At 45.5% G+C, this 14,645-nt stretch overlaps 1 protein-coding gene across 1 annotated transcript in view; it reads left to right on the top strand.

Moving 5' to 3' along the window:
• Positions 1 to 14,645, top strand: part of PHACTR1 (phosphatase and actin regulator 1) — a 547,774-nt gene that overhangs the window by 345,731 nt on the left and 187,398 nt on the right. The window lies entirely within an intron of this gene.

The following is a 14,645-nucleotide window of genomic DNA, read 5'->3' on the forward strand; positions in this document are numbered from 1 at the left end:
AGATGATGGAATAGCTATGCAGATGCTTTTTGTTTGGTTTGTTCTGATGTTGCTCATTAAATGCCCAGGTCATTCCAGGCCTACATTCCAGTCTTTCATCTGCTCCAGCCTCTTCATCCTCAAAAACTCAACCTGCCCAGTCTCCTGAGAATCATCACTTCTTCTGTTTCTTGGTCCGCTCCCCCTCTTCCTCAACCCCTAATTAACCATGAAGTAGGAGAGGGGCTCCTGGTTGTACCTGAACTTGAGTCTGCAGATCTGGAAATTTTATTTTATTTTTTAAAAGATTTTATTTATTTGGGAGAGAGAGAGAGCTAGCCCTAGTGGGGGAGGGGACAAGCAGAGTCCCCGATGAGCACAGAGCCCCATGTGGGGCTCGATCCCAGGACGCTGGGATCATGACCTGAGCCAAAGGCAGACACTTAGCCGACTGAGCCACCCAGGCACCCCAGGATCTGGGAATTTTAATGCTAATTGCTTTGGGGGATGAAAGAGAATAGCAAACATAGGAAAGTTGCAAAAAGCCTTGAAATCTTCAACAGTTCTCATGGACCTCGTCAGTTGATGTTTTCTGACTCTTCCTTTGATGGCAGCCCCAGTGTCCTGTTGCTATAATCTGTTAATTCTTGAGATGAGAACGAACCTCCGAATTCCAGAAATCTCAAAACTGTCATCCCTGGGACTGAGTCCCTTCACTTGACTCCATTCTGCACCTTCGTGGTCATTGTACAGGTGTAATAAAACCTGTAGGCCTTTCATGCGTTGCTAAACACTGCTCAGAGATTGACATGCAAGCTAAACCCTAAATGGATAACTCCTCTGTGTCCCCCCCACCCAGGGTGAAACTAGATCTTTGCCTCTGGAGAAATCTTAAATATATCCTTTAGACAAAGTGAAGTGTAAGATACTTGAAGAATGAAAAAGGGAGTGTTCTGTAAACACTGGAAAAAAATAACAAAGTTTCAGGGTGCCTGCCTGGCTCAGTTGGTTGAGTCTTGGTTTCGGCTCAGGTCATGATCTCAAGGTGGTGGAATTGAGCCCGTATTGGGCTCCATGTTCAGCAGGGAGTCTGCTTGAGATTCTCTCCCTCTGCCCCTCACCCTACACTCACTCTCTCCCTCCCTCCCTCTCGTAGATAAGTCTTTAAAAAAAAAAAAAAAACAACAACGAAGTTTCCACAAGATCCTTTACAATGGTCTTCCTGACTCTGCTGTGGAAAATGGCTTATAATAATACAAACGCTTATTTAACTAATGGCCCTTCATCAGCATGAATCCCTGAATGATGGTGTGACAGATGCCTTTCCTCATGGCAAATCAAAAGGTTGGTTGTGTCCGTTTGGCAAGACCTTAAGGTAAAGCTCGGATGCTTCTTGCCGACTTCTTCAAGATGTTGGAAAACTGGTCCTTTGACAGATGCAAATACAAGGACATCAGATGACTCATGGATCATTAAAAGGTTGATCATTGTTTTCCTTTAAAACTCTTTGGGGAAAAAAAATTAAAAACTGTGATGGGCAAAGTTGCAGTTTGAATCATTCTTATCATTAACTATTCTTAGCAAGTTCTTGTGATCTGTCTGGCCTAACTGATTAATCTGGCAGTTGAATGTGATATTTGTAGGTAGGTTTTTTTGTTTGTTTGTTTGTTTGTTTTTAAGGAGACATTTAGCTCCTGAAGTAGAAAATGTTGAGGATATCCTATGGAATATCTTTATATCCAAATAGATGGAGGGGTACATGAACTGAGTGAAGCTATTTTAGTTTTTTTAAAAAGTCGGTGGCTTGCACTAGAGTATCCTTTGTATTTAACTGGATTCAGAAATACCATTCCTTATTTTTTGGAGAAATTTACGGTGCCAGTCCTTAGCCCAAAGGAGAAAAAAAATGGTGGACAACGTAAGGATGTTTAACATGATAAATTGTATATATATTCAAGTAAAACTTTGAAGCACAAACTTTCCTAGGCATTGATAAGAGTTAAATATTACATATACAAGACGACTGATTGATTATGGGGTGGTTAATGGTTGGCCAGTCTTAGCTGGTATGCATATATTTGTCTTTTCTGCGTTTGTATATAATGCCCTTTCATGTGTAAAATAATGTCTACAGTTTTAAATACAAAGACAAAATGCATATATTCATTTATAGTGTGCATATGTATTTTTTAAACATATGAAAGGACATGGACACAGTGCATCCTTGGCCTGTTTGTATTTCCACAGTGAGTTACACTTAACAATGTGCCATCATTAGCTAATCCTGTAGTTTTCCTGTAACTCAAGTTATGGGACAGGTGTGTCTGGGTATACCCCGTCTTCAAAGATAGGCCCACAAACACTGCTCTGTAAGTTGCATAACGATAAGAAAACAACACAGGAAAGTTATAATCGCCACACTGCCCTCAATTTTGGCACCAACAGTTGAGTTGTATGCATTTTTCAAATCTCTGCCTACCCGTATCTCGTGCGGCTCGTACATCCTTCCTGTTCCAGGCCGAAGGCCAGCGTCCCGACAAGGCCTTCGGCAGTAAGCCCCCGAGACCCAGCTCTAGATGGTGGTGAAAACCCTAGAGGCGAAAACACGGTAATGGCTAGAAGGTAAAATAACAGGTCCGCCGGGACATGATCTTTACGTGCTTGCAACCTGTCCTCCGAGGCCAGGCTGGGGCCTGCAAAGAAGCTAGCCTGACACGCCCAGCTTCCTGCGTGGGGTCAGCAGTGGGTGTACACAGCGCACCCCCACAGCTGCTCCGGGAACAAAGACAAATGATAACATCCCCTCCAAAGTAGAACAGGCAATGCCTCCCCCAAAATAGTCCCCTGCAACCATCTTCTCCAAATTCCTTGAAAATGAGGACTGTATTTATAGAAAAATAGAACTGGCAGGAATAAACCGTGAAGATGCCGCTGAGTTATGCTTTTATTTCCTCTTGACAGAAAATCAGAAGCAGTAGGGGGTTGGCCCTGGAGATCTGCCACGTGCCAACATTCCTTTTGTGCTTCTAAGCATTTCCGCATACCTAGGGCTGTGAGCAACGCGATATTTTTAAAAACTAAAAAAAAAAAAAAAAAAACGCTACTGAATGCCTACCCATGCTGAAGCTGGACCCGCTCTGGAGCTCTATAACTGTGAGCAAAACCAGACCTTGTCAGTGACCCCGTGGCATGCTCAGTTTAGTGGGAGAGGCAGACAATCAAAACACAAGAACACAGGTAGGATCACAATTGTGACAAAGGCAGTGAAGGAAAGGTACTGGGGAAAATGAGAGGGACACTTGATGCAGTCTGAGGGATCAGAGAAGCTATCCTGAGGAAGAGAAGTTTGAACTGAGATCTGTGGTGGAGGAGTAAGCATTTAGAAAACGAGCACCCCAGGCAGCAAAACAGCCTGTGTAAAGGCCCTGTGGTAGAAGAAATAGGGATGAACAGGCTGGGAAAGCTAGGAAGCCAGCAGCAAGAGAGTGGAGAGCTAGGAATACAGTATCAGCTGAGGCTGGAGAGGTCACCAAAGGTTGGACCCTTGCTGGGCCCTCATCCTGCCCAGCAAATTAGACAAGGGTATGAGTGGCTCCGGGAAGACCGGTTAGGCCATGTGCAGATTATGGTAACCTGGACTAATATTTGCTAGTAGAAATGGATGGATTTGGGAGATGTTCTAAGGAGTAAGTGACAGGACTTAATGACCAGTTGGATTTAGGAGGGAGAGAGACAAGTTTCACGTTGGACACTCTAGGGTTGGTTTAGGGTATATGGTGCGGCCTTTCCTGAGACGAGTGCTTTGGAAGAGTGGCAGGCTTGGAGGAGTGGGGGGAAGGGGTGAGAGGGTGGGGGAGAAATGATTTTCATTGTAGGTGTGGATTGGAGTTGATTTTGTGATACCCAAAGCTGGAAGTTGAACATCTGGGATGCAAAGAAGAGGTCTGGACTGGGTGCGTAAATCTTGGGTCTTTGCATATCCACATTAGAGTGATGACCATGCAGGAGTTGAGCTAGGGAAAAAGTGTTGAATGGAAAGAAAAGAGGGCCAGAAACTGCGTTGGAGACAAAGGAAGACTGTCATCATTAGCGACCGGATAGAGGAGGATAAACTTGGAAAGGAGATCGAAAGGCAGTGACTTTTTCTGACCAAGTTAATTCATTTAGTGTTACATGCTCTGGCTCCATCCGTGTTGTTGCAAACGGCAAGATCTCATTCTTTTTATGGCTGAGCGATATTCCATTGTACATACCACATCTTCTTTATCCATTCATCTATGGATGGACACTTGGGCTGTTCCCATAGTTTGGCTATTGTAAATAATGCTGCAATAAACTTAGGGGCACATATATCTTTTCAAATTAGTGTTTTTGTTTTTTTTTTTTGGGGGGGGGTATGTACCCAGTAGTGGAATTGCAGGATCATATGGTAGTTCTATTCTTAATTTTTCGAGGAACCTCCATACAGTTTTCCACAGTGGCTGCACCAGTTTGCATTCCTTACAGTGCATAAGGGGTATTTTTTTCCCCACCTCTTCCCTAATATTTGTAACTTCTTGGGTTGTTTTTTTGTTTTTGTTTTTGTTTTTTTGCCACTCTAGCAGGTGTAAGGTGATGTCTCGTGGTTTTGATTTGCATTTCCCTGGTGATTAATGATGTTGAGCCTCTTTTCTTGTGTCTGTTAGCCATCTGTATGTCTTCTTTGGAAAAATGTATATTCAGGTCCTCTGCCCGTTACTTAATTGGTGGTTGCCAAAGGGGAAGGTGGGAGGGGGTGAAATAGGTGAAGGGGATTAAGAGCACAATTACCATGATGAACACTGAGAAATGTACAGAATTGTTGAATCATTACATGGTACACCTGAGAGTACTATAACACCGTGTTGTTAATTATATTTCAATTTTAAAAAAAGAAAAAAGGCAGTGGCTGGAGAGGCAGGAGGAAAACAGGAAGAATCTAGTGTGATAGGAGCCAGGAAGGGAAAGTGTTTCAACACAAGTATGATGAACCGCGTTCAGTACCGTGAAGAAGCCAACAAGTGCAATACAGAAAAACACCTGTTGACATTAGTGATTCTGATCTACTGGAGCTCACTGATGACTTAGCAAAAGCTATCTGGGTGGATTATTGGGAGATCGAGGCCAGATTAGTGTGGAGTGAGAAATTAGGAAACGGGGAAATGGGAATAAGCTTTTGGAGGAGTCTGGCTGTGAAGTAGGGAAAAGACGCAGGACGGGGTGGACGCTGGAGGAAAGGGACACGTGTCTCCAGGGGCTTGTGTGTGTGCTTTGATCACAAGGGGCTGTCTGCCTGCCTTCTGATTTGTCGTTGTCATTGTATGATGGAAATGACGTAAGTGTGACAGGCCAGTGTGAGGGATCCAGGAGAGAGGAAGAGTAGGAAGAACTAGAGGAGAGAAGGGGTAAGGTGCTGAGAAGCTAGGGGCGGGTGGGATATAAGGCACAGATAGTGGGGCTCGTATCAGAAAGGGAGTAAGACCTCCTGTGCTGAAATAGCCAGGCAGCAGAGGGGCCATCACTCCAATCTCTGCCTCGGTCTGCACATGGCCTTTCCCTTGTGTGTCTCTGTGTTACCAGTCTCCCTCTCCTTTCTCTTATAAGGACAGCAGACATTGGATGTGGGGTCCACCTGATATCCAGGGTCATCTCATTCAGAGACCTTTAACTGAGTTATATCTGCAAAGACCTTATTTCCAAGTAAGGTCACACACACAGGTACGCAGGTAGGGCTTTGCAGGGATAGGTTTAATCCACTACAGTATTGACTTTAAATTGGATAAAAAATGAAGGGTCTTGTGAATTGAGCACAATTAGAGAAGTCGATAGACTTGGGGTTCCAAAGGAGTCCAAGAATTTTAAAACCATTGGTGGGACTCGTAGCCAGAAGCAAGCTAGAGGGGCAGGGAGCAGCACCTGGTACAAAGCTGCATCTTGAATTAGTGGTTTTCAAAGTAGAGACAAAGCACAAGCTACAACCATGGAAATGAGTGGCTGAGGTAAAGGAATAAGTTAGGAAATTACTGAAAACGTGGTAAACGATCCCATCTGCCAAAAGACACACATACCTTATTTGCCAAATTGAACACCGATTTAATTTGCTATCTTCAATCAAGAAGCAAAAGGATCTTTTCTGCTTGGTTTTGAGCATTCAACTCATTCCTGAATCAACATTTTCTTGAAAAGATTCTGTTTCCCGTTTCCAAATGGAGATGTTTCCGTCCATCATACTTTTGAAGTACCGCAACCTAAGTGATTCATAGAAAGTCAGAGGTCGCCTTTTAAACGTTCACTCCAGCTATTAGTGCACATGCCTAATGTACTGGTGGCAGGTTTGAAATAGGACTCACTGATGGCCTGTTCCCCCGAGACACGACTGGGGACCCGTGAACCATGGCATCGGTCTGTCTGTGTCAGCCCCACCGAACTGCCAGCAATAATGAAGGGCCAGGCCTGAATACGCTGGGGGCTCCCCTCATGTTCTTGATGGGGTCCAGGAATAGCCAGCATGCTTTAGCCCAGCTTTTTCTGTTCAACGTGATACTGATGTGGTGGTGTCTGTAGGCAGCACACGTACAGGTGCTCTCATGAGCATGGAGCTCCACTCACTTAGCCCCTCTGCCCTTCTGTAGCTTCTGCTCACCTCAAGTCTTCCAGCTTCTGCTAGGAGCCAACCCTGAACCCCCTGGCCTGTGAGCTAACTACTTCATCTAGCTGCTGGCTGCCCCTCTCCCTCAGGGCCACACTCTCCTTCCTTTATTTCATGCATTGATTTACCCAGAGTCACTGATGACGTTAGCAACCACTTATTTCCTGGAATCCCTTTCTGGGAAATCCGTGTCTCTGGAATTGTTGATCTTCAAATAATTGTTGCTCCTTGGATAAGGAAGATGGTCTAAATTAGATTCTGCCTTTGGACGTGGTGTGATGGGCTTCGGAGCCCTTCAGAAAGAACCCGTGGCTGATATCCAGGGTGGTTGGCTGGCATGCGAACCCCACGTTGCCAGGTCCTCGCTACTAGGAATTCCTAGCATGTCCTGTGATAAGGGAAGTGCGTATGCACTTCTTGGAGAGAGAGAGAGAGAGAAACCCTAAGGTTTTCATGGAGGCTCGTATTGACATCCTTTTGTCATGCAGGATTGAAGATCACTGTTAATGCAATCATTGCCTCTATATCCAGCATAAGACCAGCTCTGCCCAGTGTGAAGGCCCTGGGGATCATCACTGGCACAACTCTGGAGCTGAAGTTTGTATTGTTCCCACTCAGGCAGAGAGGTGAAATTGATCCATTGCAAACATGGATGCTCGTGACTGGGCACGTGTGCTCCTGAGGGATGGTGTGGGCCTTTGCCCCCTAACTCTGGTGTTCCCTTGGAGTCCCCTTCTCAAACTAACAAAGTAATGTTATCCACTTGGGCAGAATTTAGGTGTTCAAACTTCTGTGAGCTACAGAGTTCAGTAAGGACACCAGCTTGGCATGGCATGTTTGTTTATGTGCCAGGCACCGCCATTATCCCCAAACCTGTAACAACAAGAATGGACAGGGCCCCTGCCTCCCAAAGGTTATGGCCTTGAGGGAAAAACAGATAAGAAAGCCAGCAATTATAGTAAAATATCTGTGATCCTAGAGGAGACACCCAGGGGCTCCAAGAACTCAAATTAGACAAACCCAGCTGAGTTACAGGTTAGCAGGAAAGCTTCCCTAGAGAAATGGATGTTTAACCAAGGGGTTAGGCAATGAATGTGAGGGAGTCCTCTCTCCTGGTGGAAAGAACAGAGCGTAGGAGAATCTGGAGAAGAGAGGAGAGCTTGCCAATCCACTGCTTAAAAGGGAGGCTGTGGTTTGAGAAGGATTGTTGAGGGAGAAGCGGAGTAGTAGGAGATGAGGATGAAGAGGTAGGCAAGGATCTGCTCGTGATGAAGGGCCTTCTGCGGTTTGTTACAGAGCCTGGACTTTATCCCAGTGCAGCATCCTATGGAAGCTGTCAGAGGACGTGCCTTTTAGAAAGATCATTCTTATAATGGGAAAAGTTTGGAGTGTGACCAAACATCATTTTCAAGTTTAGAATCTAACTACTTCTGCGTATTTGTGGAATGAGAGAAAACTACGATACAGTTAAGGGGACCTCTCTTTGCTATCATGGAATCCAATGGGATATTGAGTATTCCTGTTGATTTCAGCCACAAGGAAACTGTTGGAAGGAGGTGGGTAGTTGATGATGATGCTGGGGAGAGGTGACTATAGCCCAGACTAAAATAGCAGCATTAGGCACTGAAGACCAAGAGATCTTTAGGAGCCAGAATGAGCACAACTTGATTACAGATTGGTCGTGGAGGGTGAGAGAGTAAAGAACCACTGAGCAGTTAGATAGGTGGTGGTACCACTCACCCCATCAGGGACACTGAAGATGAGTGGGTTGGTAGGGGAAACGATTTATTTGGGGGTATGCCGCCTTTCGTGTGTTTCTGAGATGCGCCAGATTGAAGGATATCGGATGTAGAGAACTGGGATCAGGAGGGGTCTGGCTGGAAATGCAGATCTGGAAGTCCTGAGTGCCTGTGGATTCATTTGAAGCCATCGGATGGAAACTCCAAGGAGAAAATACGAAGTGGGAAGCAAAATAGGGCTGCAGGAGCAACACCTTGAGGACCACTGACCTCTAAGCTATGCACACAGGACTGGAGCCTTTGGGGAGACCAATGAGACCCACTAGAGAGCTAGGGAGAAAAACCAGGTGGGACTGATAGTATCCCCTGCGCAGAACAGGAGAGAGTTCAGGAAAGGAGAAGGGTCCGCTCTGGCAGGTCCTGATGGGATGGTAAGGACGCGTGACATATCCCATGTGTTTAGTGACCATATGTCATTGGTGTCCTTGGGAGAACAGTTTCAGGGAAGCCTTCTGGCCGGGACTTAGGAAGCACATGGTTGAGGTACGAATGAGAAAGGAGGAGGTAGACTTCTTTTAAGAGGTGTGGCCAGGAGGGAGAAAAGAGAACTACATAGTAGTCACCAAAACGGGAAATGAGCTTGAGGGGGAGGTGTTTTTTAAGACTGATTGGATCATGTCAAGATGCAAAGCTTGCCGTAACGTGGCTCTCGCATTCCAAGGGAAATAGAAACATCAGCACAGTGACTATGAAGCCAAATGAATATATTTCCACACATTTTTCAGGAATGACATTTCTTGTGACTAGGAAAAACAAACATGCAAATAATTGGAGACTATTTAGCATGCGTCTGATTTTAATAAGGAATCATCAAATCAAGCTGTCTAGCCTTCGGCATCTGGCTAGATCACACAATCTATGTGGCTAGCTGGATCCTTCAGTTTCTTTTAAGAAACAAGCTGAACATGGACATGCAAAGAATATTCTTACCTGCATCTCCATCGTGACCTTCAAAGGGAACACCTAGGGGTTGGAAGGCAAAGTAGACTTAATGACCCAGTTTAAAAAAAAAAAAAAATCTCTGATACAGACTAAAGACTCTGGAAATCGGCACCTTCCTAGGGCTAGGATGGTAAAGATGTCATTGTTTTCTCTCAAGGTGACCTTCATCCATCACTCTTTTCTTATGTGTCAAGGCTGTAAAATCCTTAACGACAGAGACCCTGCCTTTTCCTCCTTGTCTCCTGGGATTGAGCAAACACCTGACATAGTGGGTACCTAATAAGTTCACATGGAACTAAAAGCGAGGTGGCCAGCCAACTGTGTGAGCTCCTCTGTTTCCCAAGAGCTGAAAGCAGAGAAGTGAGGGCATTTACTGAAGCACAGAACACAAGGTCCCCACATTTGAGAGACTTTCCATCATTCATGATTGTTTTTCAGTTTGTCTGAATTGTACACAGATCAGGTTCCATGACATTGTGTGCTTAATTATGATTTAGTTATTTGGGCAGCACTGGTTTTTGGGGGTTTTGGGGTTATCTCTTGCTATGTAACAAAACACCCTCCAGCGTAGTAGTGGCTTAAAGCAACAACTTGATGTTCTTCTGTGACCTGATGATTGACTGAGCTCAGCTGGGTGGTTCTTCGGCCAATCTCTCTTGGGATCTCCTGTGTCTGCAGACACATGGGATTAGGGTCATCCGGAGGCTCACCAGGAAGCCGGGCAAGTTGGACCCCGCCTTTCTTCAATGCCATTCCGTGGGCTCACTTCCTGTGGTCTCTCCAGCAGGATAGCTCAGGGCCTCCAAGAGTAACTGGTACAAGCTGCCAGGCCTTTTAAGACTCAGTCCAGAATTGGCCCAGTATCTCATTCATGGTTTTCTGTTGGTTAAAAGAAGTCATGGGACCAGCCCAGACTCATTGTTGGGGCAGATTAAACAAAGGTGTGAATGCCAGGAGCATGGCTCATCGGGTGCCGTCCAGGGAAGCCAGCTACACCGTTGTTCAAGGTGTAACAAGGCCGCTGCTGCTCATTCTCTTCTTTCCAGGTGGAACGTACTTCACCGGTTCTACATCGAGGACAATGGCGGCAGTCACTCTTGTGTCTTCTGTGCATGCGAAAAACACTTGACCCTTTCCATGCCTTGAAACCTCATTGCACAGCAGACCTCCATGCTATTGTTAACTTAATTTGGCAGGTGAAGAACCCAAGGTCTGGAGGGGCTAGATAATTTCTAGTCAGAAATGGCAGACCTGAAATTCGAACGTAGCCTGTAGTCTTGTCACCTATATCGTGTTTCAGATCCATGAGTGTGGGCACTCATGATTCAGATGCTTCCACACATGTAGTTCATCTACACTTCACAGTGATTCACTAGACCATTTTCCTTTTCTGACATCCCCGTAAAGCCAACTTGTGAAGGAAGAGAACTCATCCATGAACACTGACCCTGGAAGTCACAGTCTGAATCTTTCTCGAATGCCCTTCAAGGCGGCAGCTAATAGCTTACTCATCTTCGTTTGTGTCCCACACTATCTAGTTCGATGCCACGTCCACGGCACATGCTTCCCATTTGTTGAATGGCTAAGAAAGAGTAAACTGATACTGGCTTCAGACAGATGCCATTCAAAACCACTGAGTTTGTATTTTCAGCGGAACATGACGTCTCTCAGCGTGGGCTTCTAGAAACAAATTGTGTATACGTTAGGCAAGCAGACAGTGATCACACGGGCCTCTGGAGTGGTAGCTAGATTGACAGCTAGACGTTTGCAGCACTAATTCTGAAAGGACACCAGCCTTACAGTGTCGATCATGAGATGTGGGCTTGGCCCACCGACTTCAACGACAAGCGGGAGTTGAGTGGGGCAGGCAGTACAGGACCGGGGTTGGGACACAGACCTTGCAGCCCACCCGCCATGTGACCTCAGGCAAGTTTTTTTGTACTGTGTGCTCAGTTCCCTTGCCTAAAATAGGAATAAAACCGGCACCTCGTAAAGTTGTGAGGATTGAAAAAGAATTTAGGGATGCCTGGGTGGCTCAGTTGTTTAAGCATCTGCCTTGGGCTCTGGTCATGATCTCAGGGTCCTGGGATCGAGTCCCACATCGGGCTCCCTGCTCAGTGGGGAGTCTGCTTCTCCCTCTACCTGCCGCTCCCTGTGCTTGTGCTCACACACACTCTCTCTAACAAATAAAATAAAATCTTAAAAAAAAAAATGTTGGAAAGCTCTTAAAACAGTACCTCATATGTAATACGTTATATGTAATTTTTATCAATCATGACTTTTTTTTTTTTTTCCTAGCAATGCATTAAAAAACAAGCATTGAAGAGTAAGGAAAGATTATTTCATAGTCTTTGGATAGGGTGTGTGTATAAAGTGACAATTCTGATCAGCTTCTCTTAGATTTAAGTCCTGGGTGTAGGAGCCTGCTTTCAGACACAGCGCAGAATTGCACAGAGTGGGAGCTTATCCCGTGTTTTCCTAGGTACCAACGAGCATTTCCTCCCCTCTATGAATTTACAATGAAGTGAACAAACACAGTGTCCTCTGAGGAAATGTGCCATCCTGTTTCTCCTGTGGCTACCTCATGGGCAAAAAACATGTGTGATTTATAAAAAGGTGATCTTGGGCGGGGTGGAACAACGTGGGTGTAGTCTCCGTTGGAAAATCAGAGCTCTGGGGCCAGACGGAATGCTCAAAAAATAGAGAAAGGGGTAAACAGGATGACCATATACTTTATTTTCCAAACCTGGCCATTTTTGACAATACCGTGGGAGGCCATCACTGCCTAGACCGGGACAGTGAGCCTGAAACAGGCGAAGTGGGGGGTGCGGTCACCCTGTACCACTCTGTACGAGACCGCCTGGCCGTAAGCCACAGACTTGGAGGCCGGTTCTGTTCTACAAACAGAAAAGGAGTGCCAGTTAACTCGCAAGAGAAAATAGAAGGGACCGCTTGGAACTGAGACTCCGAAGAACACGGAAAGGCAATCAGTTGCCTGCCGTTTCAGCTAAATGAATTCGTGGTGGTTGAGTCCCATGGCATCTCTGACAAATTGCGTGTCTCCGTTCCCAGCCCTCAACCTCTGCGTCTGCCTCCCCTCCCGCTCTTCACCTGCTGGGTGTCTTGATCAGAAATTCTGTCCCATTTTCTTCCACTGGGAATTCATTCTGTTGTCTTCAACACGTCCCTCACTCTGAGGTTCTGGACCACGCCTGTCACCTGCTGGCACGCCAGGCCAGCAGACCCTGTGTGTGTCCCCACCTCCAGGCCTTTGGGTGCCGCCCCTCCTGTGCAGCTCCGTCGTCTTTCTTTCCTCCTCTTCCCTAGCTCTAGTTCTCCTCCTCTTTTCTTCTGGGAGCACTCATTTATCTTCTCTGAAGCTCTGCTGTCTCCCGAGTTCGTTAAGTTCCCAGACGCTTGCTGGCTCCGGCAGCGCTGGACTCCGAACTCCATGGGCCATAAGCAGAATTCCATTGAGTTCAGAAATTGAGTTCTGTAAAGATCTCCACCCCAAGGCCAGCCCTCTGCAGGACCTTCCCACCATCCCCCAAATAAGTATGCACACACCAAATGCCTCCTTTCTGCCCTTACAGGCTTCCCCTCCAAAAGCACCCTGATGCTCAGAAAGGAATCCTCATTCCCTGTGGGAACACCTTAGAATCACGTTTCAATTTTTTTTTTTCTTTACCCAGTTCTGATTAGAGACATGCCCTTTCCTTTCTCCACTACCATTTTAATATAGAAGTTCACCTGGGTCGCCTGGATTTCCCCAGAGATCTTGGGCCTTTTCCCTTTGCTTCACTATAAACATCATCCTAATAACACTAGCACAACTAATAACAGTGGTAATCGCTGACGGTCATGAATGGCCCATCAGTGGGCCCTGAATGAGAAATATCAAAGCAGGTGCAATGTAGTTCTTACTGCTTCTCCAGTCCTATGAGTCCGATACTACTAACATCTGATTTATAGATGAGGATAATGAGGCTTAGGCAGGGTCAGTAACTTGCCCAGGATCACTCGCCTGGTTAATGGTAAAGCCCTAGAGGACTTGAATGCAAGCCTGTCTCACTTCCAAGTCTCCTGGGCTTTGCTAGAAAATACCACCGTTACTAAATGTGACTTGCAAGTCTAAAGAGTGAAAAGGTTAAGATGTATGTATATCTAGGTTAGGTAGGTATTAAACACACTTGAATTCAGAAAGCTGATCTCCGTAAGGAAACAAAATAATACTGGAAATAGGACTTGATGATTTCCGTGAGTAATGCTGGCATGCCTGAGGCAAAGAAAAATACCTATGTGATGTATGTTAACTTGTCTCTTTAAAAAAAATGGATTCTTCTGTGTCGGTTGGTTGATTTCATTGTTGTTGGTTCCCTTGTTGAGTGGTAGAAGTTACAAGGAAGATGTTAGACAGTTAGAATTTGGGGCTTGTTTGACAAAAGAAATATCAAGTAACCTTAATAGGAAAAGCAGACCCACACATGAATCAAATGGTTTTTGAAGGTCAGTTTTAAAGGTCTTCCTCCTCCTTTTTGTTAGCCCGAGGGAGAGTGGGATCAGGGGCATTGTGTGAATAGGAAATGTGTGAGATATTAATGAAATCACATGGATGAAAGAAAGCGTTGTGTACTACACACCTGCCTGGAGTGGCAGTCTGACCTGGAGAAAGGAGGATGTGGGCGCTAACCCCAAATGTCTGGGGGGACCTTCCCTCTAATCTGGGTGAGTTCTAATTAAGCAGCATTGTGAGGGGTCTTTGTGTGAAAGGCAGGGAGCAGTGCTCATGATGTTCAGACTCAGATACAATTTTGGCATAGAAGACTGTTGTAATGTTTCGTCTATTTTTGTCCTCAAGTGAGTGTGAGTTTCTGAAGAGAGTAAATGTCTCCTCTATGGCATAGCAGACTCTGTGTCCACTGAAAAGCTGCTCCATTCCACATTGCTGGGCTTAAAATTCCCTAGCTTCTTGGGAGCCGTGAGATGCTCTGAGATTGTAGGAAGCTGGTTGCTTCACTGCAAAGCGTTGTCAAAGAAGCCCATGAAAAGGGCTTTTAAATGCTTCTCGGCACACAGGAAGGGGTTGTTTATTGCAGTGGTTAGAGCACCATGCTAATTACATTTCCAGACGTTTCTGTGAAGTTTGTATGAAGCAGCTGTGACCTGTGGTATTCTACAACCTCATTTTGCAATACCACATCCCTATGTAGAAAAAAAAAATAGTTATACAATTTATCCATCATAGCACAAAGCTATTT

Source organism: Eumetopias jubatus, unplaced genomic scaffold (genome assembly GCF_037043125.1).
Source record: "Eumetopias jubatus isolate StellerSeaLion01/CBP00866 unplaced genomic scaffold, mEumJub1_p1.0 scaffold_6, whole genome shotgun sequence".
Classification (NCBI taxonomy): Eukaryota; Metazoa; Chordata; class Mammalia; order Carnivora; family Otariidae; genus Eumetopias; species Eumetopias jubatus.